The following is a 27,500-nucleotide window of genomic DNA, read 5'->3' as shown; positions in this document are numbered from 1 at the left end:
AATGCAGCCATGGAAACTAGGCTACACAGAAACAATGTTACAGGCTGCTGTTGCTTTAATTCATGTGTTTGTGGAGCAGGTTGAAGTCTATGCTGCTGCTGATGCTAATAGACCAAGGCCAAGAAGGTGAAGAGTTTTCAGATCCTGGTTAACTTATCACAATCTACATGATTAAAAACCTCAGCTTTGGCCGGCTAAGAACTAGCTGTATTCAACTGGACATATAAGAGAATTTAAGTACCTTTATCTGCACTTTTTTTTTCAAAAATACAGTATTTAAATTGATTTTAACTGTGTTGCAGGAATATTAACTGAACTGGAAGTTAGTCAGTGTTTGCTGAATTTTATTATTTGCTAGTAATTACAGGTGTGGGGGTAGCCACATTCTTTGATTTCCTGTCCATGCCTATTTAAGTGGTACAGTGTGAAATATTTTCTGCTTAAAAACCTCAGCTTTGGCTGGCTAAGAACTAGCTGTATTCAACTGGACGTATAACAGAATTTAAGTACCTTTATCTGCACTTTTTTTTCTAAAAATACAGTATTTAAATTGATTTTAACTGTGTTGCAGGAATATTAACTGAACTGGAAGTTAGTCAGTGTTTGCTGAATTTTATTATTTGCTAGTAATTACAGGTGTGGGGTAGCCACATTCTTTGATTTCCTGTCCTTGCCTATTTAAGTGGTACAGTGTGAAATATTTTCTGCTTAAAAACCTCAGCTTTGGCCGGCTAAGAACAAGCTGTATTCAACTGGACGTATAAGAGAATTTAAGTACCTTTATCTGCACTTTTTTCCCAAAAATACAGTATTTAAATTGATTTTAACTGTGTTGCAGGAATATTAACTGAACTGGAAGTTTTGACTCTGCTCTTCAGATAGTCCCATCCACCCTCCCTGTTTTTGTTTTGGTGTTAATCTTAGTGGCCTTGAAACTGCCTGCCCCTCTTGTAAATTTGTGTTTGGATACTCCTTCTGGGCCCATCTCATTTGCTCACTCAACTGAGAGCAGTGAGATCATATTCTGATTTCAGGCACTCCTACTGTGTACAAAGAGAGCATCTGGGAAACAGAAAAAAAAATTAAGCTTGTTTCATGCCTTTCCTGTTAAGTGGTATAGGCTATTTGTAGGCTTCTGAGCCCCCAAGCCCTTCTGTGTTGGAGGGAAGCCTTCTAGCTTAGTTTTTTTTTCTTATAACTAGCCACTTTTCTAGTTTCAGCACTCAAATCTGTTTCTTTGATCTCAGCACTTGTTCAGAAAAAAAAAATAAAAATTCATCAGCTTTTACTGTACTTGTGTTTCTACCTACTTTATTTTACTTTTACATCATCTTAAAAGTACTTAATTGTATTTATTACTGCTTGGTGTAACTCATTCTAAGCCTTTTGGTTTAAACACTTGGGCTTCGGACCAGTTGTTTTGCACTGAGAGGGTTTGTGGTCTGCACTGTAGTGGCAGAACAGGTAGTTTACATCCTTCTAGGTTGGGCACTGCTGATTGAGGGCTCAGTGTCTGTTATTCTAAAAGTGTATTAATTCTGGTTTAAGCACTTGGGCTTTCAGGCCAGTTATTTTACATTAAGAGGGTTCGTGGTCTGCACTCTTGTGGGAGGAGAGGCTGGACTCTGCCCTTCTGAGCTGGGAATTTCTGGTTAAAGGCTTATAGTGCATGCATATCTGAACTGCTTCTTACTGAAGTTGGTGCGCCTTGTTTGCTGTGGCATAGACTGGATTCAGGCCTGCTGGATCTAGCTTTGTTTGTGTAACTTGAGCACTAATCCAGGCATTCTCTAAAGTATTCAATTGTATGTATTACTGCTTGGTAGTAACTTGATTAAAGTGTAGCTATCATTCTAAATCTTTTGGATTAAGCACTTGGGCTTCAGACCAGTTGTTTTACATTAGGAAGGTTTGTGGCATGCACTGTGGTGGCAGGACAGGTAGCTTTCATCCTCCTGAGTTGGGAACTGCTGATTGAGAGCCCAGTGTCTGTTATTCTTAAAGTGTATTAGTTCTGGTTTAAGCACTTGGGCTTCAGGCCAGTTATTTTACATTAAGAAGGTTCGTGGTCTGCACTCTTGTGGGAGAAGAGGCTGGACTCTGCCCTTCTGAGCTGGGAATTTCTGGTTAAAGGTTTATAGTGCCTGAATATTTGAACTGTATCTTACTGAAATTGGTACACCTTGTTTGCTGTAGCATAGACTAGATCCAGGCCTGCTGAATCTAGCTTTGTTTATATGCTTGTTGTTTGTTTGCTTGTTATTTCCTGGAACGCTAATTCCACCTAATACGCGCTTCTCAGTGCTTCTGTGGATCACTAGTGATATCTGCATTGCTTACTGTACTTATTTCCTTGTTTCACTTGAAAGAAAGTTACTGTTTGTCGTTTTTGCATTTAAGTTACCTGTAACACATTGCACTTAAGTTACCTGGCACTTGCTCACTAAAGCAATTATATAAGTCAGCACTAAAAATTAAAAGCACTACACCCTCACTCCCCACTGGCCCTTGTTTTCAATTATAAAGGAATTCCCAATATTATTCTAGCATGTCCAAAGGTCAGTTGTCAATCTCCTCTCTGATCCAGCTGGTGAATCTGGGAATCTTGAGGCAATGTTACAACTGCCTCATGTACACAGACAACCCTCTCCTCCTCCCAACAAATTCCAACACATGTGAGAGATGCAACCATATAGCCAAACTGGAGGTTAAGCTCTCTCAACTCAGTACTGGCATAACCAGTCAGGAGGAGAAGGAAACCACACTCACTACAATTCCAGTCTCACATAGACCTACCACGACAGCAAACCAAACACATAATCACACAAAAACATACTCTGAGGCTCTAAATAAAGGTCTGCCCAAGCAGCATAGACCTCCAAAGCAGACACCCAAGCAACCGCTACCCCAAAACAAAACACATGCAACACATCTCTCACAAAGCCAGTGTGCCGAACAGTCACAGCCCTTAAGAATAAACAACACACCTGATACACTTGTAATAGGTGACTCTATCGTCAGGCACACTGACGTCCCGCTCACCAGGCTGAACAAGGAGAGGGTCACGGTGAGCAGCCTGTCGGGCGCTAGGATCCGCCACATAACACAAGCACTCAGGTCACCCCAAGCAAGTACAAATATGACTCAGTCATTGTCCATGCTGGTGTGAATGACCTGAGACGTACCTCCCTGGACTACATGAAAAGAGACATAGAGGAGCTCTCTGAGCATGTAGCCCAGGCCGGTATGACCCTGACCTTGAGTAACATCTTACCCTCACCAAGAATGATGCCACAATATGAAGACAAGATGATCAATTTAAACAATTGGCTTAAGTACTGGTGTCATTCAAAGGGGATCCAATGCCTGTCAGCTTGGGATGATATGCTCGACAAGCCATGATGCTTCGCTAGGGACGGCTTGCACCTGTCACCCCTGGGCTTTCAGATATTGGCAAAGGCTCTTGCTACCCCCATAGTGCCTTTTTTAGGAAAGGCTCAAAAGACAAACCCACCTCCATAGGTATCACAAGGGATAAGAAACTAAGAGTAATGCTACTCAACATCAGAAGTCTAAACCTCAAGATGCATGCACTCAAAACTCTCCTTAGCATGGAGAACATTGATATCTGTGCAGTAACAGAAACCTGGTTCAGGGCTCCCGAGAGCACCTCAGCACTACCAGGTTATACCTCATACCATGCTTTTTGGCCCCAAAACTTGGACTGAACCACAAAAGGAGGGGGAGTATCGATATTCATCAAAGATACCCACACCTCCAGGTTGGTGGCAAAGCACAAAGCATCAGAGACTATCCATGTGCAACTAACAGTGGGTAAAACTGCCTCCCAGTTTATAGCCTGCTACAGACCACCCTCCCAAACACAGGAACCACATTCGGCCTTCCTGAGAACACTGGAAAATATGAAGGTCTCTCCAAACACCATTATATTGGGTGACTTCAACTACCCAAACATAGACTGGGAGCATTATTCTAGCTCCAACACCCTAGCCCAAAGGTTCCTAGAATTTATAAACTCAAATGCTATGGAACAACTTGTTACCACTCCCACAAGAGGGGAAAACATACTGGACCTGATCATCACCAACATGGGGACTCTATGCTCCAGACCAGAAGTGTATCCCTCACTGGTAAGATCAGACCATAAACTAATCTCACTGGATATTCACATCCCGACCCCACCCCCTGCCCAGAAAACCACATTGAAAAACTTCTCTAAAGCAAATTTCACACTCCTCAAAACTGAGGTGGAATCCTTCAAAGCCCCCGGGTCTGTGAAAAATACGGCCCAGACCGCAGAATCCTTTATAAATGCATTCTATGAACACCTTCAGGAATGCATGGATCATGTGATCCCAAATAAAACCAAGACCCAATCCTCCAAAGGCAGAAGTCCTGTCTGGTGGACCCCAGCCATAAACAAACTATACAATAGAAGGAGGAAGCTACTAAATGATAGAGCAAAATCCCATAAAGGGAAGGCATCACTGATCAGTATTAGTAAAAAACTACGGGCACTCATAAAATTGTCTAAGGCCAGCTTCGAGAGAAAAATTGCACAGGACACTAAGGATAATCACAAGGCTTTCTTTAGTTATGTTAGGAACCTGGGTGGTAATTCCCAGATATGCTCAGAATTAGTCCAAAATGACAAAAAATACACCGAACCCACAGACATTGCCAACATCCTAGCTGACAGGTTCATCAAAAGGGCAAATATCTATCCCAGCAGAGTGCTGCCCCCCTGACATCTCAGATGCTCAAGTAAGAGCCGCCCTCTCCAAAGCAAAAAACACAGCATAAATGGGACCAGACGGTGTCCCGGGCTGCATCCTACATGAACTCCAAGAAGAGCTAAATCCAAACATAAAACTACTGTTCAATCTCAGCCTTACTACAGGATATGTGCACAAAGAGTGGCGTACAGCAACAGTGGTCCCTCTCCATAAAGGTGGTGCCTCAACGGATCCTGAAAACTATCGCCCCATAAGCCTGACTAGCTTGGTCTGCAAAGCTAATGAAAGGATCATCACAGACCTCATAAATAAAGATATTGGGGACCTACAGACACTGGATCCTACCCAGTTCGGCTTTGTTAAGGGCAGATCCTGCCTCTTAAACCTGGTTGATTTCTTTGAAACAGTCACCAAGTCCATTGACGAGGGGAAGGTGGTCCACACAGCCTACCTGGACCTCGCAAAAGCCTTCGATACAATACCCCACTTGGGCATTATAGATAAGCTCACCAGCTTAAATATAAACCCCTATGTCACTAGATGGATTGAAAACTGGCTCAAGGACAGAACCCACATGGTTAGAATTGCTGGAGCCATGTCAGACTCCAAACCAGTTACAAGTGGTGTCCCACAAGGCTCAGTCCTGGGACCTCTCTTGTTCGGTATATATTTCTCGGTGGTACAGGCCAACATGGAAGGACTATGGCTGACCAAGTTCGCAGATGACTGCAAACTGGGTGCCATAATCGACTCTCCAGCCGACACAAGCATCCTCCAAAAGGGCCTCATAGAAACAAACAACTGGTGCCAGAGCCATGGCCTCAAGCTAAATGCCAAAAGTGTATAGTCATCCCCTTTGGCAAAAACAAAGTGCCTACAAATTACCACATAGGTGGTAATCCATTAAGTACAGAAGAAGTAATTAGGGACCTGGGGACCCAAGTTGATAGCAATCTCTCATTTGACAACCACGTGGCCAAAGTGGTTAGAAAAACATTTTATATAGCCCACCTAATCATGAAGGGATTCACATCTAGATCAGGGGAGGTCATCGTGCCTCTTTACTCATCCGTCATCAGGCCCATAATTGAGTACAATGCCCCTTTTGGGATGTACCTTACCAGACACCTGCAGCAACTGGAAAGACCCCAAAAGTACCTCACCAAGAGGATCAAAGGGCTCAAACAGATGCCATATGCTGCCCGGTTAAAGAAACTCCAGCTCTACTCAGTGGCATACCACCTGTTCAGAGGCGATCTGTGCCTGACATATAAAGCCATGTCCAACCCGGAATTAATGGACATGCTGCACCTCAGAAAATCCAAATCCCATCGAGCTAAGTGCTCGAGAGACTTGAACCTCATGCACTGAAATAAATAGGACATGCTGGAGGGACAGATTCATAACCCAGAGGCTCCCTTCACTCTGGAATAAAATCCCAGTCCAGGTTAGGCAGAGTCCCTCATTGACTCTCTTCAAGAGGAATCTTGATGAGTGGATGGGAGATCATAGGTTTACCCCGGGTATCACTTCTGTGTCATTGTTAGACAGAGGCACAGTATACTAACCTCAAAAAAGGGCATAGCAAAATAAATTTAAAATGGGTGGCGAAAGCCAAACACATTCTGGCTAGGCTTATAAATGCCCTAGGGCAGATAGCCTAGTATGAACCTATGAACCTATGAACCTATGATGTGGAAATTGTAGAGTGCTACAGGGTGGATAGAGACACACTACAAGAACTCTGCAACCTCTGTCATCCTCAACTCATAGCCATATAAACCAAGGGAAACCCATCCCAGTGGAGACAAAGTTATGTGTATCACTTAGAATCTTAGTACAGGTACCTTTCAGAGATCAACAGGGGACATGTTGTGGGTGTCACAGGCATCAGCATCCAGGATCCTCCATCAATTCCTGAATGCTATGCTGCAACATGCTAGGGACCACATATATTTTCCCCATACTCCTGAGTATATGGCTAGAAATATGCAGGAGTTCTACCATGTTGCACACTACCATGAGGTACTGGGTGCAATAGCTTGCATACATGTGGAAATTAAGGCACCACCCAGGGAACAGAGAAGGCTCTACATTAATAGAAAGGGCTTTCACTCTATTAACTGCCAAGTTCTGTGTAATACAAAGGGATTCACACAGTTGTATCTCAAACAGTGATGGTGGTCACTGCATGTCCTTAGTTTAGCACCATACATTTGCACTAAAAATATTAAAGAGTGAAGTTAGAAAGTAATGATATGCATTGCAATTTCAGACTTTACAACCCTCACAAGATCATTCACTATAAAGTTGGAAAATGTTGATACTATCAAACTGTCTAACTTTCTAAGACCAATATAAGTCAAAGGTACAATTACCAGTTCAACATCACAGGTACAGATATACTAAGCACTAAATCAGCTATGTACCTTGAGCATCAGATACAAAGCTTATGTATCCCTGAATCCAAAAGATGTAAAACAGATATCTGGCACAGTTATCATCACTTGCACATGGTGTTGGGGGGGGGGGCAAGCAGCCTAGGCTGACACAAAAGGTCAGCGAGTGTGTGTGAGTTAGAAAGAGAAGCAGGCAGACATTGGATAAACCAACAAATGGCCAGTGAGACAAAATGAGTTTTAAGCTACACGGTTGAACAATGTAACTGACAAAAGTCAACCCAGAAGCTCCTCCTGGGGACATGCTTGCTGTCCCTGAAACAGTAGCATCAATGCCAAGGACATGCTGGTCTGCACTTTCCTGGGAGCATATGGCAGTTAACTCAGAGAACTTAAGAATTATTAGGAAATTAGGAAATTTCATGTGACTAGTCCTGTGGCAGCAGGTGTAAGTATAGGGCTGGAGTAAACATGGTCTTGGTTTCTAGTACAGGGTGTGCAATCTATTCTTACTGTTGTGACAGTGTAGTTTATAGCAATGAACAGAAAAATAGACAAGTGTTATTTCAACATTCTTGTGGCAACAGGTGTAAGTGCACAACTGCCATTCACATGGTTCTGGGTCCTAATACAGGATATTCCAGATAGTTTTACTGTTGTTCAACTTGCCATTATATTCACTCTCACTTATAACACTTTAGATAGTGAAGCTGATATGAATTATATGTATGAGAGATGAGACACCATTATTGTATTTTCAAATGCACGACTGAGGGCATATTGTGTACTATATTTCTGTAAGTATAATTCTGCTATATGGACTTGCATAGCCATCACAATTAACTAACACATATACACAACTGGATCTATATCAACTAACCTTGACAGGTCACACACATACATGTGTAGCATCTCAAACTGTCCCCTGTATTTATGGATGATTCCTGACTATGTCCAAGCAGCTTATTCTGTGGCAAAGATGGAAAGTCAATGCTGTGGAAGAAAATGTTTTATTCTTTATGGCTAGGTGTGAATCCCACACTGTAAAAGTACATTTTCCTCAGAGTATAAAGACAAAAAAAAATGTCAGGTCATTACATTTATGCTCCCAGTTCATGTCTGGAAACGTAACTCACCAAATAGTTACCTTCCAATTTCCATTATATTTCCAAGCTACATCAGTACACACCTCTCAAACTAAGGCCAAGTGTCAGATTAACATTCCAGTTTTAATTATTTAATTCCTCCCTGCTTGGCACTGCTATGCTCTGCTTAACATCACACAGACATGGTTAGCATCATTGCTCAGGTTTGTGCACTACCAGTAAATGTGATAACTCAAATTAGCTGGAATGCATCAGTTTGCATTGCTCTAGTTCAGCTGGTAGACATAGTTGGCAATGGAGAGGAAGGTGCACACTTTAGGGCACAAAGCTAGGATATCCAGGAGTACAGGATATTTACTGGACTCTTGGTAAAGTACCACTGCCAAAGGCTTCTGCAGGGGTGACTATTCTAGCCCCATTTCATGTCTGAGGTATGGAATAGTTTGTATCAGGCTGTATTCGGTGCCACTAGTATCCCACACACTGGAGAGCAATGTAGGTATCATTTTAATGACCTATGCAGGAGGAAAAAGGGATACTTTCAACCACTGATTGCAGGAATTTGAGATTCTGGACATCCCACAGCTGTGTAAATATGACAATAAGATAGTACTTGCAAAAATTAGAAAGCTAAATATAGGCAAGACTGGTATGTATAATGCTCTTCTATTCTCTTCTGTTCTTACCGCAGCTCCCACTGAATGCAAGTTAAACTGATATGCTCATGTTCCTCAACTGGAGAGACTGAGGGAAGAAAGTGGTATGTATGCATCAGAAGAGAAGTGTTATTGTAGCATTAAAAGTTAAATATAGCATATTTGGTCTTTTATAGAGTTGTATGAAATTGAGCATGCATATCCCAAATGTAGAAGCAATTATGCATGCATTAGTCTGTAGCACAAACTAGTTGTAAAAGTCCAATATTAGACTGTAGTGAGGGGTTGTGGGTTCAAATGCCATGATTCTCAACTATACAATACTGTTATTTCTTCAATAATGTTTACATTAAATTAAAAACTCTATACTAGTGGTACAAATGCCCTGCTATAATTGGATCATGCATATGTGCAATATATGCACATTTCAAGATTACTTTCAGCAATCTGTAGTATAGTGTGTATCTGTTAGGACATATACTTATATGTAATGATTCACGTAAAAGAGTTGTATCATTGTGTTAATGCATTGTATGTCATATATGATAGTACTAAATCTATCTCTTTTTTTCTTTCACCCCAGCCCTTATCTCTCTCTTTTTTTCTTTTCTATTATGTCATCAAAATGTCTCCATGTCATCCATGTGTACCACATCACTAAATGCTACACAGCGCAGTGAGGAAGGCCAGCCCCAGTGGATCAGCGTGCCCCTGGTCCACCGGCTTCAGTACCAATGCCCAGCACATCTGGCAGCCAATCTGGCATCACTGCCTTTGTTGCCCCTGCATTACCTGTGCCCTCAGGTAGTGCTGCCCAGGAAAGTGATGCAGTGATACCCTCCAGGAGCAGTTTCAGAAGTAGTGATTTCATCACCTGCAGAGAGCTGCCAGGGATGGTGCATATGGTTGTGCATCACACCACTGGTGTGTGCCTTTATGGGATGGAGAGGCTGCTCTCCCTCATAAGCCATAGAAGGAGGAGACACCAAGCACTCCAGCCACCAGTGGAGTAAGGGAACAGTGATGACAGTCCAATGGGTTAGGACTCGATTCTCACTGTCTCCTTGCTTGATGTCCATGAGCCTGTGTTCTCCTCTCCCTCAACCCAATCTTGTTCCCCCACTCTTTTGTATCCATCAAATTCCCTGTCTCTTGTCTTGTTTGTTTGCATTTGCTTCTGCACTTTCCTAACTTACCTAACCCAGAAATACCTACATTCCTTGCCCACCAATCCTCTCTTACTGAATTAAAAAAAAATGGGCACCTGTCCCACAAAACAAAATTGTCCCATACATAGTTCTCCATTTTTTACACGTGCTTTCTTGACACAATTGGTTCAGTCCAATTGTCTATACAACATGATTGCTTTGTTGTCTCCCTCTTTGTGAAGGTGACAGTCCAAATTCAGTTAATATTCTGCACATATTTTCAGTTTTTACTGTTAAAGAAATGGATAGTTATGGTCATTTCCTACCTCCTGCTGCAAATTCCTGTATTGATTTCCCTTTGCTCCTCCCATTGCTTGCTTCCTATTTCACCACTATCCTATCTACCCCATTATAACACCTATAATCTCATCAAAAATAGAATCACAGACAACACAGATAAGTAGCAGAAAAAGCAATAAACCCCTTCATTTTTTGGCCTCTATGTTTGAGCAGAGTTTTGCATCGCCCACCAATGCTCAGCTTCACATCACTCACAAATGAACAGCAACAGTGAGCAGTGGTAAAATGCTGTGGTTATCTCCAGGCAATGCTGCTGAACCCCACTGCACCATGCCAACACACAGCAACACATGTACAATAAAGAATTCATGTCATTGCATTATCGCTATTTATTTAAAAGTCTTTAAAAGTATTAGATACACCTGGATTCAAACCCAGCATCATCTGGGCTCAAAAAGAAATGTGTCAATGCATTTACACCTGCTGTCACAGAGTCAGTTTAGCAGCAGGTGTGTTTCATAGACTCAATAATAACTCTCAGACTTTTCAAAGTGTGGCTTGCATTTGTGCACTGCTTAACTATGTATAAACATGAAAAGAATTGAAAATGTGTATCTTGCATGCACAAACACTTTGACAACCATTGAGCTAATCCACTACTCACCACACTATGGAAGAGTAAATATTATTATATATTACTGCTGTTTACTGTCCATTTCTTGTCTATGACATGAAATTACATATGGAAACATAATAAAGTGAAGGCTCCATCTGACAATACTTCACATATTTACAATACAGCCATGCGTTGCCTCCCCCCAAGCACTGCAACCCTGATGTCTCAGTAATTTTTCCATATGTGTGTGTATATATATATATATATATATATATATATATATATATATATATCACCTACACTACAGACATTAAAATCAAATGTTGTGTGATATGTGATGCACATAATCTGGTAACATGGAGAACTAGAACTATTGACCCATAAACCTAAAAAGCCTTATCTGCAAGGCTAGGGAAGGGATCAGCATAGACCTTATCCACAGGGACATAGGTGACCTTCAATACACTTCACTCCACCTGTTTTGGTTTTGTCAAGGGTAGATCTTGCTTATTAAATATTGTGGTCTGCTTTGATAATGACCTCAGAGACATGGATGAAGGATAACAGTACAGACTGCAATGTTGATTTATCCAAGACCCTTGACACTATCCCCTAGTCAGGTATCATAGAGAAACTCTGTCATCTGAGGATTAACCCATTCATTACTAGATGGATAGCCAACTGCCTCACTGACAGAATGCATGCTGTCAAAGTTCAGGACTGCACCTGCACCACTAGACCACTTACCAGTGGAATACCACAAGGATCTATGCTGGGCACTCAACTGTTTGGAAACTATTTTTCTGAAGTCCAGGCAAAGGTATATGCCCTGTGGCTTTACCAAGTTTGCAGATGACCATCAACTGGAAGCAGTCATATAGAGTCCTCCTACTATGTTAGCATATTACAGAAGGGACTGACACGGACAAATGTTTACTGCCAAACTCATGGACTGAACCTTAAATCAAAAAATGCCTCATTGCCCCCTTTGACAATGAATTGTCTCTGCTAATTATGATATACATATCATCCCTCTAAGCTCAAACACAGTACTGCGAGACTTGGGAACACATGCTGATAGAAATCTACACTTCAATCACTATGTGTCCATAGTGGTATGACACACATTCTACATTGCGCACCTCATAAATAAGACCATTACATCCAAGACCAGGGAGGTCATAGCTCTGCTGTACTTGACCCTCATCAGACCACTAATTGAGTAAAGTGCTCCCTTCTGTCTATACCTCACAAGACATGTTCAGCAAATAGAGAAAACAGAGGTTTCTGACTGAGAGAATCCAAGGCCTCCAAAACATGACAAACATGGAAAGACTGAAATACCTGTCACTGTACTCAGTATCATGCAGGCTGCTGACAGCTGTCCTATGCCTGACCTACAGAGAAGTCTCAGATCTTGCCCTACTGGAAATGCTGGACATATGCAAATCAAATGGGAGAAGAATAACTTGGTTCAGGGATCTCAATCTAGCCTATGAAGTAAACGGAACATGCTGTGGAGACAGATATATGCTACAGCAATTGCCACTCCTCTGTAATAGGCTCCCAACTGCATGTGAAGCAGTGCTCCTTAATGACCTCTTTCAAGCTCAACCTAGGCAATGGGATGGGTAATTGTAAATTCATTCCTGTGGTGGCACCTATGTCTCTCACAGACAGGGCCTGTAAATGTTGATCACAATTTTTTTCTGCTAACAATGACCATCTTACTATGCTCGATAAGAGTACTTGTGTTTTTACATGGTTAAGTTTGTAAACACCCTAGGGCAATTGGGGTAGTAACCTCATATGAACCCATGAAGCTATAAACCTGTGCAGGCCTTCCAACATCTTTTCTCCAGCATGCCCTACTGATGTCATCCATTATTGATCTGCAGTCTTGTAAAAATCAGACTTGTGCTGTGCTGCATAATGCACTGAGTTTTGCAGTCTGTGTACATAGGCAGGGGTTCTGTTCTCACTGCAGTCAGCTAGGGAGGGGTGGGGTGGGGGTTTCTAGCTCGAAGAGCAGAAGTGTGTATCTTACAGTTATAGCTCCAATCCCATGTTTATACAGTATTTTGATAGTTGTACATGTCTACACATCCTTTTCTTGCAGGCCTCCCTACATCTTCTCTCCAACACTGCTGATATAATCCACTATAAGATGATCTGCAGTCTTGTAAAAGTCAGACTTGTGTCATGGTGCTTGCATAAAGTACTGAGTTCTGTAGTCTGTCTACTTAGATAGATAGAGGGTTCTGTTATCACTGCATTTGACTGTGTGTGTGTGTGTGTGTGTGTGTGTGTGTGTGTGTGTGTGTGTGTGTGTGTGTGTGTGTGTGTGTGTGTAGCCTGAAGAGCAGAAGTGTGTATCCTACTGTTACCACTTCATTGTCATGGTTTACATTATATGGCTTAACATCAATTTTTAAATGTTTGAATCCAGAAGAGTGAATGCTAGTGTGCATTCACTCTTGTGGAGTCATCATTTTAAATAGACATTGCACTATAGTGAGGATCAGGAAATTCACCCTTCCTTTACTGTAGTGCAATCTCAGATTTTGTATATATAAGTAGCAGGGGGTGTAGGGGTGCAGCAGGGCTTGCCCTGCTGAAAAATATTCATAGCACCTAACTGGAAGTGTAGGTAGTTTTGGTAAAGTTGACATTCCTGAGTTGTTGACTTTTCTTTATTCCCAGTTTCTGTTCTGTGACTGTTCAGCAATTGGATTTTACAACATTTTGGGTCATGTAAGTGAACACTCGCAGAATTAAGTTGCAAGATTTTGATAGTAAACCCAGTATTTTGATAGCTGCACATGCCTACACATCCATTTCATGCAAGCCTCCCAACATCTTCTCTCCAACATGTACTGCTGATGTCATCCACTATAAGTTGACTTGTAGTATAGTAAAAGTTAGACTTGTGCTATGGCACTTGTCTAAACTATTGAGTTCTGTAGTCTGTATACTTAGGTAGGGTTCTGTTTTCACAGCAGTCAACTGGGTGTTTGTGTATGCTTGATAAGCCTGAAGAGCAGAAGTGTGTATCCTACATTTACCACTCCAATCCCATGGATTGAAAGTATTTTGATAGTTGCAAATGTCTACACATCGATTTCATGCAGGCCTCCTAACACCTTCTCTCCAACATGCCCTGCTGATGTCATTAATTATAAGTTGACCTGCAATATTGTAAAATTCAAACTTGTGCCATGGCACTTGCGTAAAGTACTGAGTTCTGTAGTTTGTGCACTTAGGTAGGGGTTCTATTCTCACTGCAGTCAATTGTGTGTGTGTGTGTGTGTGTGTGTGTGTGTGTGTGTGTGTGTGTGTGTGTGTGTGTGTGTGTGTGTGTGTGTATGCTTCTACTCTTGTTTGACATTAGAGAGAGCCTTTTACACCAGCATGTGGGACACTATTATTACCATATTCTCCTCAACAGATACTGCCAATGTCATCAGCTATACAGTGTTGTCTGAGGCACTCCAAGTCAGGGTATGTCTGTGTTTGTGCTCTTGCTTGACATTACAGACAGCCTTTTACATCAGCATGTGGGACACTGTTATTACCATATTCTCCTCAACAGACACTGCTGATGTCATCAGCTATATCTGTTTTGAGAATATGCATTATTCCCACTAGAGCAAGGTAAGAGACTAGCCTGGAGGCCAGGCAGAAGTCACCTCATCATATACAATACAGACTACAGTGACATGACTTTCAGTCTATGCATATACATCCTGGCATGATTTGTAGGCCCTGTGTTTTCTTGGTGAGAAACTCCTGTCATCTCTCCAGCTGCTGCATGTGCTGGTGAGGTACATGCAAAAGAGAGCATTATACTCTACTGGTGTTCTGATGAGGTTCGAGTACAGTGCTGTCATACAATCCTAAGATCTGAATATGTGTACAACACAGGCTTTCAATACAGTGTGGACATGTTGTCAAAGTTCAAATTGCTTTCTACATGTGTTCCCTATGCTTGCATCACTGGGTTTCAGCATAGAAGGACTGCTGTCAATGCTGTAATTAGCATGGAATTCCACTTTTCAGAAGGACAAAATAAAGTCACATTTCTGCATTTATTTGTAGACCATGTGGCTTTGTCACAAATCATTTGTCAGTGTTATCTCTTCCTGTAGTATATCATCATAGGTGAACTCAGTGATTGCACCCAGTATGCAAGAATCAGGAAACACAGTAAGTCAAAAGCCATATACTTTAGCTTGAACTGTCAAGATTCCAAACTGTAAACGGCTAAACACAGATCCTTTGGGTACACCAGTGATGACAGCTCTACTGGTACAGGTTGATTCACCAAGTTTGCAGTATGTGTTCTGTCATTGAGCCAATCGTTTACTCATCTAGTGACATGAGGTTTAATCCCCAGCTGGGAGACTTTCTTAATGATCCCTGCATGGATGATTATGTTCAAACCTTAGGCTAGTTGAGAATAGCCAGTATATACTGCCTTATCAACATCCAGGCCTATTACACCGAATCAATGGGCTGTGACAACATTACAGATCACTTATCACATGACTCATCATGCACACCTTCCTATCACGGTTTAATACACTCTTCAATACACCCTGCACACAGACTATTTTGCTTTAGTAGGGTATTTTCAACATGCAGCCATGTGAGCTGGGGGATAGCACCCAATGCATGCATGTATAGACATATTCTGACTCTCCTCATCTGTGAGGCAGGCCATCATGGACCTTTTCTAAATGGACACTAGTGATGTCTCTGTTGTGTGCAACAGTTCTGTGTGAGCTGTTAATGGTACATCATGTCTGTTACGTCTGTTAGATGTCCTCAAAGAGATCATCAAGGGCATGCATGACAACAACACTATCATCCTTTTGAACTTGATAAGCCCAAGGCATTTGACACAAATCCACACTGAGTTATTCACACAGCACTGTCAGATGTGGCCATATACACCTATATCACCAAGTGGGTAGACCAGTGTATCACATAAATGGCATCTAAATATGTTGACATGTGTGAAGTGATCTATATCTCAGGTCCAGCGATCAGGTCCAACAATAAGATCGGTCTTCTAGGCTCTTTTCTGTCCATTATTTAAGTAATGGACATCAAAGATGACATACACATCCTGTGTCCGAACACCTACCTGAAGGACTAAATATTGTGGCCAATCATTGACTCCAACTGAGATATTAGTATAATACAGACAGTATCAATGCCTGCCAAAGACTGCTGCCACAGCCATGACAATACCTGAAATGACAAAAAAAATTGTGGGATTTGTTACGTCAGGAAAACAAACATACAACCCAAGTATAATATGGACATCACACCCTATAATTAGACTGATGGATATGTTACCTGTGTCCTGGGGTAGATGGTAAGTGGAACATCCACCAGCATGTGGTCACAATGCTGACTATTCCCTTGTATATAATACAAGTACTGAGTATGTGAAGGATATCCACAGCAGAGGCCATAATACCTCCATAGTTCACAGTCATCATCACACCATTGATGAGTACAATGCACCCTTCTTCATGTACCTCCCTACACATCTTCCACTGATGTGTAACTGAAGTGTACTACCTTTGTCTCATTTAACTGATACAGCTTATTGGCCATACCTAGATATTCTTTTTGTGGCATAAACATTACTGCCTGATGGTGTGGAACCCCATTAAGTTCTTACACCAAATGCATGTGTGCTACCTGTTCTGCTGATACACACAGTACATACATAGGTGTTTGACAACATTAATGTCATGGATAATATTCATGACACTGTGAATTGTGCTATATATATATATATATATATATATATATATATATATATATATATATATATATATATATATATATATATATATATATATATAAATAAATAAAATGTACAGCGGTCAACTAGCCTGTATTGATGATAATATAGCATACAAGTATAGCAGTGTCCCTCCTAACACCTCCAACAGATGTTACAGTGTTACAGTGTTAGGAGAGTGTGCGTGATTACCCTCATAGAGTGTGGATTATCATAATAGTTGTACATGTGTGTTTGTACAGAATCATCTCAAATCACTATAAATCACATAATTTATGTCAGAGGCAAGGGATTACTGATGGTATTATTCTGATATTGCCCATGATTGTGGTTGCCTCTTTTAATGTTGTCAACTTACCTTTACATGTGTCCCACTTGCTGTAGACCTCTCCTGAGATTACACTCATATTCAGGCAAATCAGTTTGCACAGATTCACAATATGCACCCTACCCCAACTGCATGTCAGATAGATGATAGATATCCTCTGCATTATTCATGTGAGGATGATTATCTCATATAGACATCCTCCCCATTGTTATTCACCTTGTGTGACAGTCAGATAATATACATTTTCACTATGTAGCCCCTACTGTACCATATCAATATGTGATTAGTGTTACTGCTACAACTGTCTTCCACTGACAGGCCTTCATCTGCTGTACCTTAGGTTGTTTCACCTGTCCTCTTTCCATGTGTTCATTCCTACAATTCATCTATGTGTCCCTATTCAATACACACATTTCCCCTGAGTGCTAATTTTACATGGCAGTCCATGCACCCTTACAGATTATTTACACAACGTCAGTACAGTATGCCAGAAATGGGATTTCACAATAATCTACACTGTAGATACACTGCCCTATATTGTGTTTGGACCATATACATAGCATTCATACTTCTCAACTGTCCAGAATTTCACAGAATGTCCAGATGTGTTCCGTTTCATTTGTGGCTTTCTGCCATATTACTGGGATGATCTCAGGACTGATGTGACTCAATAATTATTATTCATTTGAGATTCAGACTTCAAATCCTTCAGAACATGTATCTTAAAACAAACCAATGGTTATTCTATCATATTTCTATATGGCAGATATATCAAATTAGTCCCTATTTCAGAGTCCTTGTCCCTCCATTATATTGGCCTTTGTCAAGATGTATTGCACTAATAGATTGAGAGCTATCTGTGAAGCCCTGTTGATCATTGTGGGAAACTGCAAAACCACGGGCCTTCAGTGCTCTGATTTAAGCAGGACTTCTATCCATGATCAGTTACATGGTTTCCTGATCGGCAGTACTGTTACCATTCATGAAACCTTGCTTAGTTATGTTTAAACATGGTAGCCGGTATGAATATGCAATGAGTGCTGCTGCTCACTGTGCATCACTGCACATACGTAAACTCCATGTAAGCTCCGCGCAAAGCCTACAGAGAATGTATTGAATCCCACTGATTCTTAGCCACATGTGTACTTAATACTGGAGTCCCACAATGCTCAATACTGGGCCATCTACTTTTCTTAGCATTTATTTAATGACATCATCTTTGGCCTCTCTAACCTAAATGTTATAATGTATGGAGATTTTTTTCTATCAATAGTAAAAAACAGACCAATCCCTGCAAACAACTATACAACAAAAATTTCAACCCTTTGCAACTGGCTTCATTCAAATGGTCTCTTAATAAACTCAGCAAAGACAAATATTATGTTCTTTGCAACCCCCACCCCACAATTTTTTTCTCTTATTACCAAACTTTAAGCATACAGACTTGAATGGAAAGATTATTCTAAATGTGACTGAACAAAAATATTTAGAACTAACTCAGACCCTGTCTTCATATAAAAACTCATACTGATAATATTACCTCCGAAGTTTTCTTCCAACTAAAACTGTTATCAGATATCTAACACTACAACTAAAACTGTATTGTTTCCCAAACTTGAATATGCCTTACACCTAATTGATTTGCAGTTCTCCCAAAACACTAAAAAGCTGTAAACTACAGAGGCAAATATATGAAAATTTGTATTACTAGCAGTCCAAAATGTACATCACTATTTCACGCTGTATAAAGTACACTGGTTACTTATCACAAGCAGAGACACACTTCTAGGCACTCTATTGTTTGAATTAATGCATATGGGGTACCATCCACCTCTGACAACAAAACTATCACACAAGGAACACATTTTTCTCCAAGAGACAGCCAGTACTATGGTTTAAACTAGTCAGTGGAGAAAAAACATTCACCAGTCTAGGACCAGCCCTGTGAGACAACCTACCGACTGATGTTAAAAGCAATGAAATACTGGAGTCTTCAAGAAAACACTTAAGGATTTCCTATTCCAAGAAGTCAAGTGTACTTGTTTTGATGATGCTGGTTAAACCAAGCAATCAACAAATGTACCTCCACTGCTCCTCAATAAAATGAGAAACATCTGGTTGCATTTTTAATTTGTCTTTTGCTTGCATATATTATATATATTGTAATTATCCACTGCAAATGTTTACAAAATTAAGCTGACTCCTCTTTACAGTTGTAAGCTAATTGTATTCTTGCTATTTACTTTACGTTGATATGCATATTCTTATCATTTGTTTTCATTGCACTGTTACTTTTGTACCTTTTATACCTGGATTGTGACTGGAAATGGACTTTGGACCAACCCATCCACCTAGTTTTCAAACTGTAAAATGAAAATAAAAAAATAAAATCTGCTTGCATGCATATTCTTACAAATGCATCAGAAGCTCACTACCCCATTCGCATGTTCCCCATTACCTAAGAAACTAATCAGTTTAAGGTTGTCTGTGTTACGTTTACAGTCTTGATGCTTTGAAGCATGAGACCATTTCCTGTCTGCCTAATTTTAAAAAGAATCAAGAATACCTGTAGCAGCAAAATGTCACTTGTCCAGGATATATGGTTATTCCATAAAGTATGCATTGCACTGGACCTTTTCTTTCATTTAACAAATGTCAAAGTCACACACGATGGAATTTGGAAAAATGTACGATTTTCAGGGTATAAGTATCCTGTAACCTCATACCTTGCAGTAAAGTAACTCAAAGTTTGCACAACTTTAAGGAAGAGTAAAGACAAATGCCCTTAATAACGGTGTTGTGGAATCTCACAAGAATAAACCAATATGCTTAATATGAATATGGAAACAAAACTTTTTGTCTCCCATTTTAAAATATATGATTTTATTTCCTATATGGCTCCCTGACCTCAAAGTTCCATGACTTTGGATGACTGAGTTGTACTTAATTGTGAAATATGGATGTTGTTGTTACTGAACAAGCATCTTTCAATAACTGAAACTTTTTTTTTCATGGATCTGGTATTGCATAGCCAAAAGTGACCCACTGAATGCTCTTTATTTTTACTGTTTATATTAATTTGTCTGTATTATTCTAGTTCATTTTGGTAAATGTTGTTACATTACCTTCACTGGTCGGGTGGTTGGCTACATGCTCTGTATCTGTTCTCGTTTTGTGAGTCTGGTGCTTGAAAGGAAACTTTCTGCATTACGTTAACCATTTCTGTGATGCTTTTTCTGGTTATAAGTATTCAGGCTTAATGCCTCATAGCTGTGCTATTTGAAAGGTAAAGTGATTAGATTTACAAAAAGTTGCAGAAAGTTCACAATGAAAGCAGTTGACTTCATAATCCAGTCTTGGTTAGAACTTAAATATTTTGTTTTTACAATGGAGTCTGAATAAGTCAATATTTTTGTAGTCATTGAATTCAGGGGTTGCTGTCAGTCCTTTATCAGTTCACCTTGCTGTTCTTTTTGTTCTGCATTCCTTAGTAGACCTTAACAATATACAAAGCTCTGCATTAGTGCAGTTTTTTACAGTATTTCAATATACTTTTTTTCTCTGTTCTACACCATCTACAGTGGATATAAAATGTTTACACACTCCTGTTAAAATGCCAGGTTTTTGTGATATAAAAAAATGAGACCACACTAAATCATTTCAAAACTTTTCCCACCTTTAATGTGACCTATAACCTGTGCAACGCAATTGAAAAACAAACAACTCTGTTAGGGAAAAAAATATATAAAAAAAACATACAATATGCTGGTTGCATAAGTGTGCACACCCTTAAACTAATACTTTTTTGTGTTTGCACACCCTTAAATTAATACTTTGTTGAAGCACCTTTTGATTTAATTACAGAATTCAGTCTTCTTGGGTGCAGACCTGCCATCAATTAAAGAGACTCTGATAAACCCCAAATAAAGTTCAGCTGTCCTAGTAGGATAATCTTGACATTTACTCAGTTGAATGCTACAGCAAAAGCTATGGTTTGCAGACAGCTTACTAACATCAAAGGGATTTTATTGTTGAAAGGTACAGTGAGGAGAAGGGTACAAAAAAATTTCCACAGCACTGGATATACTATTGAACAGAGTGAGCACAGTCATCAAAAAGTGGAGAAAATATGGGACAACAGTGACATTGTAAAGTACTGGATGTCCCTTCAAAATTGATGAAAAGACAAGACAAAAACTGGTCAGGGAGGCTGCCAGGAGACCTACATCATCCCTGTAGGAGCTGCATGAATTTCTGGTAAGTACTGGTTATGTACTACATGTGACAACAATCTCCCATATTCTCCATATATCTGGACTATGAGCTATGGTTGCACGATGGAAGCCTTTTCTTACACAGAAAAACATCCAGGCCCAGCTAAAATTTGCAAAACAATATATCAAGTCTTCCAAAAGCATGTGGGAAAATGTGTTATGGTCTGATGAGACCAAGGTTGAACTTTTTGGCCACAATTCCAAAAGGTATGTTTGGCACAAAAATAACACTTTGCATCACCAGAAGAACATCATACCCACGGTGAAGCATGGTGGTGGCAGTATCTTGCTTTGGCATTGCTTTCTTCAGCTGGAACTGGGCCTTTAGTCAAGGTGGAGGGAATTATGAACAGTTCCAAATACCAGTCATGTTTGGCCCAAAACCTTCAGGCATCTGCTAGAAAGCTGAAAATGAAGAGGAATTTCACCTTTCAACATAGCAATGACCTTAAGCATACATCCAAATCAACAAAATAATGGCTTCACCAGAAGAAAATTAAAGTTTTGAAATGTCCCAGCCAGAGCCCAAACCTAAATCTAATGGAAAATCTGTGGGGTGACCTGAAGAGGGCTGTGCACAAAAGATACCCTTGCAGTCTGACAGATTTGGAGCGCTTTTGCAAGGAAGAGTGGGAAAATATTGCCAAGTCAATATAGATGATAGACTCCTACCCAAGAAGACTGAATGCTGTAATTAAATCAAAAAGGTGCTTCAACAATGTATTAGTTTAAGGGTGTGCACACTTATGCAACCAGCTTATTGTACATTTTTTATTTTTATATTTTTTCCCCTAACAGATTAGTTTTTCAATTGAATTGTACAGGTTATAGGTCACATTAAAGGTGGGAAAAGTTTTGAAATGATTTATTGTAGTCTTGTTTTTTTTTTTTTATTTCACAAAAACCTGGCATTTTAACAAGGGTGAGTACACTTACCTGGCATTTTAACAGGGGTGTGTACACTAATATATATATATATATATATATATTTATATATCTATATATATATATATATATATATATATATATATATATATATATATATATATTTATCCACTGTATGCTCTATGACTGAGCAGTCAAAAAATTACTATATTTGTAACAATGTTGCAGTTTCTGGACTGTGCTTGCTTCAGCAGGTAGCACTATAAAAGACTTCTTTTTTTTCCAAATATTTTATTGATTTTCAAAAAGACAAAACATAATTTCTACTAGAATACAAATGAAACAAATACAAACTATATACAATATGTACATATGGCCTATATGGAAAAAAATGAGAATATCTTAGAGTTAGAGAGAGGTAGTTACACATAAAAAAATCAGTCTGATTTCTCCAAGTACTAAGAAGATGTGAAGATCTTTAAAGTCTCTATGAGAGAAAAAACTTTCTTTCAAGAATTGTTGATCCATTTATTAGGGAAGATTCTTGTTTCTTTTACCTATGTTTCCATATGTATTGTTTCTTCTAGTAGAGTCATACATTCTTGAAAGTTGGGTTCAGATGAAGTTTTCCATTTTCTTGTAATACATTTTCTAGCAATTGCTAGTATAGTCAATAGTAGATACAAATTATTTTTGCTCATAACATTTGTTTCAGTTATATTCAGAAAAATAATGCATTTAGTTAATATGAAGGAATCTGAAAAATAGCTTGAAGGAAATTTCCAATTTCCTCCCAGAATTTTTTAATTTTGATGCACTCAAAACACATATGAATCCAATCAGCATTATAATTCTGAGAACATCTCCAACAAAACAATTGTTTAGAAGAGTCCATTTTAGCTATCCTATTGGGGATGTAAAATGCCCTGTGTAAGAATTTCCATGAAAAAATCTTTCAAGCTTGTAGACTGGAAGTTAATTTAATAGAATACAATAAATTAATTTTGTTTTCAGAGGAGAGGTTAATCTGATGACCTTTAGTAACAAAGTTCCAGAAGTTTTGTTTTGGATTAACTTTGTAAATTATTAAGTTTTTATAGAGCAATGAGGTTAAATTAGACCAATTATGATTATTATAAACCATTTCTTGGATAATGGAAATTAATTTTGGTTCAGAACTAAAGGAGGAATTATTGACTATTCTGTATAACTCTTGAGCATGAGATAAAATGCTTTGAAGTATAAGCCAGTCTGAATTTGGAATATCAAAGGTGTTTATTATTTGTTGTATGTTTAAGACTGATGAGTTCCTAATACAATCTTGCCAAAAAGTAACATTTTTTAGTTCCCAATTATTTATAATGTTTTCATGTAATTTGTTGGGAAAGTTTTTAGTTATTTTGAAAGGAATTAAGAGTTCCCACCATAATTTAATGTCTAAGTTTGAGTTTATGAAAGATCTAAATGAGTTCTAGATGTAGTTTATGAAGACTGAGCTGGTAGGTTTCGAAATGTTAAATTGTAAATTAAGACATAATATTTTCCAAAATATATTTATTTGAAAGCGTATTTTTTGTGAGTTTATTCTCATTTAAAAAAATAGAAATATGAAGGGATTTCCAAGCTGATGAAATTTTTGGGTCTATCCAGTTGAAAACTATTTTGAATATAGAAGCCTTAATATATGTCTCTAAGTCTGTATAAAGACTTCTTGTTATCCAGAGGTTGCATGTTGTTGGAGTTTAGTGACTGTCATATGTTTGACTGCCTTATGTAATTGTGTTGCCTGGCTTTATCTCCTGCTGTAGGGCCATGTTATGTATGCTGTGATCTGTTTTTGTGACTTTGCGTGGCTTGTGTTTCATGGGAAAAGAACTTCTGTACATACTGCTTTATCTGCCTTTTCTTTTTGCTATGTGTATTTCACCATGCCACTCAACCTCTAAGAGGAAGAAATAATGTCAGGATAAAGGCCCAGAAACAGGAAACTTTTTTAAATATTGCACTTTCAAACTTAGATAAGTTGATAGATTAACAGGTTTTGATTAGCATGAATTTTCTGAAGGATATGAAGTCCAAAACTCAAATGTCTACCAATATTTCCTGACTTCAGTCCTGAATGATTTGCCAGTGATTTACCAGAATACCACAATTTTAGAAGAAACTGACCAAATATGAGGCAAAAATCTGGGCATTCTGTGAAAATTTGGACAGTTGAGAGTTATGTATGATACCTTATTTGAAAAAAGGATGACTGGTGTTATTGGACTCTTGTTTTTGTTTTTAAGACTTTTGGTTTCTTTACTGCTTATCCAGAGTGAAACTTCTGACAAAATCTTTGGTGGAGTATAATCATTTTTGGGTAATTATTTTCTTCTTAGCGACTGTCTGAGTTGTTATGCATGTTTTTACCAAGTTCTGTATCTGTCTATAATTCACCAGCATTGCATATCACTGATTTATTTCCCCATACCCTTTTCATTGATGCTAGCTTTATACAATTCCTCAATTCTCTTCTCTCCCACTGTATAATGTAGACTGGTCATACACTGACAACTATTAATTGGCATGATTTATGGTTTCCATTATTTAATTTCAAGAATCAGTCACGAGAAAATAATGTTTGTAGTTTCACCCATTCAAAACTTATGCATGACCTGGTCTAATGATACAGATAAAAAAGAGCATTTTTTTGAATCTGGGTCTGAACTTTCATACCTCAAGCCCTATGGGTGCATTATACTTGGAGAGAGAGACTCATCAAAAAAACAAACACACATTTCTCTTGAGTAGTCACTTTGTAGCATGAGTAAACAAGTCAATTCCAAGGGAACACATATCAAAGAAACATATGATAACCTACATTTTACTATAGTTTAGGTGACTTCAGAAATCTTTGAAAGTAAGCTTACACTATTTGCTGTAATTACTGGGCAAGGGATTACATTTATGTCAGTGCTTTAGTCTTGAGGAACTACCATTTGCCAAATATTCTTCTTCTTAACACATAGGCATATACTTGGCTAACGGCCACCAGATTCTTTACAAACCTAGACTTGCCACCCAACCCTGTTTTGTCCCTGAGTTCTTTGGGTGCCTATATGGTTGCATATATTAGCAATGAGGTAGCTAAGAGTAATGTGCAGGGGGTGTGTTAGTCAGGGATTAATTTACTTATTGTCAACCTCTGTCCATCAGAGACATTGGGGCCAGACTGGAGGTGAATTTGTGATTTCCTATCCAATTATCAAATTTTTATTTCAATAGGGTCAGAGATAAACTCTGCTTCACTTAATTGGAGAGGTCATTCCATACTGTGGGGATTGTTTGAGACACATATCTGTCTCTCCAACATGTTCTGTTTATGTTGCAGGCAAAGCTCAGGTCCTTGGATTTAGCATTTCTGGTGCTGTTTGCTTTGCAAATGTGCAAGAGATCCATCAGAGCGGGATCTGAGAATTCCTTATATGTCAGGCATAGATCAACTCTCAGTAATCTGTAGGATACTAAGCACAGAAATAAGGATTTAAAATGATCTGTGCAAGACAGGGTATTCACACCCTGGATTTTCCTGGTGCGGAACCTTTGAAGGTGTTCCAGCTGTTGTAAGTACCTGGCTAGGTGCATGTCAAAGTGGGCATTGTACTCAATGATGGGTCTGATAATGGTTAAGTACAGTAGTACTGTAACTTTGGTAATGTAACTTTCATGTACTTGGATGATTTTCAGAGAGATAGCTTTGCGGTCTGACCTTACTAATGAGGACATGACATGGGAAGGGGGTGGTGGAGGGAGAATGCTCTCTCATGTTGGTGAGTACTGGGTCCAATATATTTGATCTTCTGATTGGATTGCACACTATCTGGTCCAGGTGTTTGTGTTGATAAAGTCCAGGAAACATTGTGCCTGTGAGTTAAAGGCAGTATATGTTTCCTAGTCTATAGACAGGTAGTTAAAGTTTCCCATGAATAAGATATTTTGTTGGATAATGAGCACCTCTAGTAGGTCTTGGTAAGAGATGTGAGCTTTGTGGATCATAATGGGTGACATGTAGCTAGCCAGGACATAGTAAGGAACCTTGTCTATGGAGATTTGACTGTGGATGAATTCAAGGACATCATTCTGTTTAAACAAAATCGAGCATTTCTTGCTAATGAAAATCAGAACATCTGCATCTGTCTAAATCTTTGAAAGACACTGCAGCCTTTCACTTCTGGAGTACTTTCTGTGGCTGTACACCAAGTCTACTAATAGCATACATGTCTACATTCTCCAGAGTAAGGAGAGCTTGTAGGGTATGGAATTTGTTGCTTGTGCTCTATCATTGAGCAGTACAACCTTAAGGTACTGATAGGTTTGACATTGTCTACAAACACTCTAAGGGGTGGTTAAAGTTTTAACCAATATCCAAAAGCCCTGGGGGAATAGGTGCAGACCATTCTTGGCATAGCAACATAGTCTATTAACCATGTCCTCCCATGCTGATAGATAATGGATTCTCCTGGAGTGACACCAGAAACTAAGTTATTAAAATCAGTAGTTTTCTGTTCATTCTGTGGCATAATCTTTGGTGAAGGTAGAATGATGGTCACTGCAAGGCATGTACCTGTTTGTAACACATATTCAGAGAGGTCCATAATTTGTCTTTTCATATAGTCCAGTGATATACATCTCACGTCATTTACACGCACATGGACTATGATAGAATCATATTGCTACCTGTGCTGCAGTGACTAGAGTGCATGCATGGCATTGTGGATCCTTGCTCCAGATAGGCAACTAATGTTTACTTTTAACTTGTGCAGCCTGGTGAGAGGGGCAGCTGTGAGTTGTACAATAAGTACTAAGTAAAGTGTTTACTTGTCTTATGGGCTTTGTTCTTGAAGGATCACTTGGTGTAAGTTTCTGTGCGGAGTTTAGTGTTTCTTTTGTTGGGTTCTTTAGTAATTGCTCAGGATACGTGTTACCATTTGATGGCTTAGTAGGTCTTTGAGGTTTGTAAAGGTTTCTTTTAAGTGTCTCAGCATAAGAAGGTCTATGTGTGTGATGAGCGGTATGCATGAAGGATGTAGTGTGTGTATTTTTTACCACCTTGTTTGTAAATGAGATTTTTCCTCCAAGGAAATTATGTATGTACAACTCAACATACTGTGTTAGTTTACTGAAGGATTAAAATGTTGTCTGAGTACATTGCATACTAACTTTGCAGA

Source organism: Protopterus annectens, chromosome 7.part0 (assembly GCF_019279795.1).
Source record: "Protopterus annectens isolate FY-2018-M chromosome 7.part0, PAN1.0, whole genome shotgun sequence".
NCBI classification, from domain to species: Eukaryota; Metazoa; Chordata; order Ceratodontiformes; family Protopteridae; genus Protopterus; species Protopterus annectens.
Note: the sequence above shows the minus strand (reverse complement) of the source record.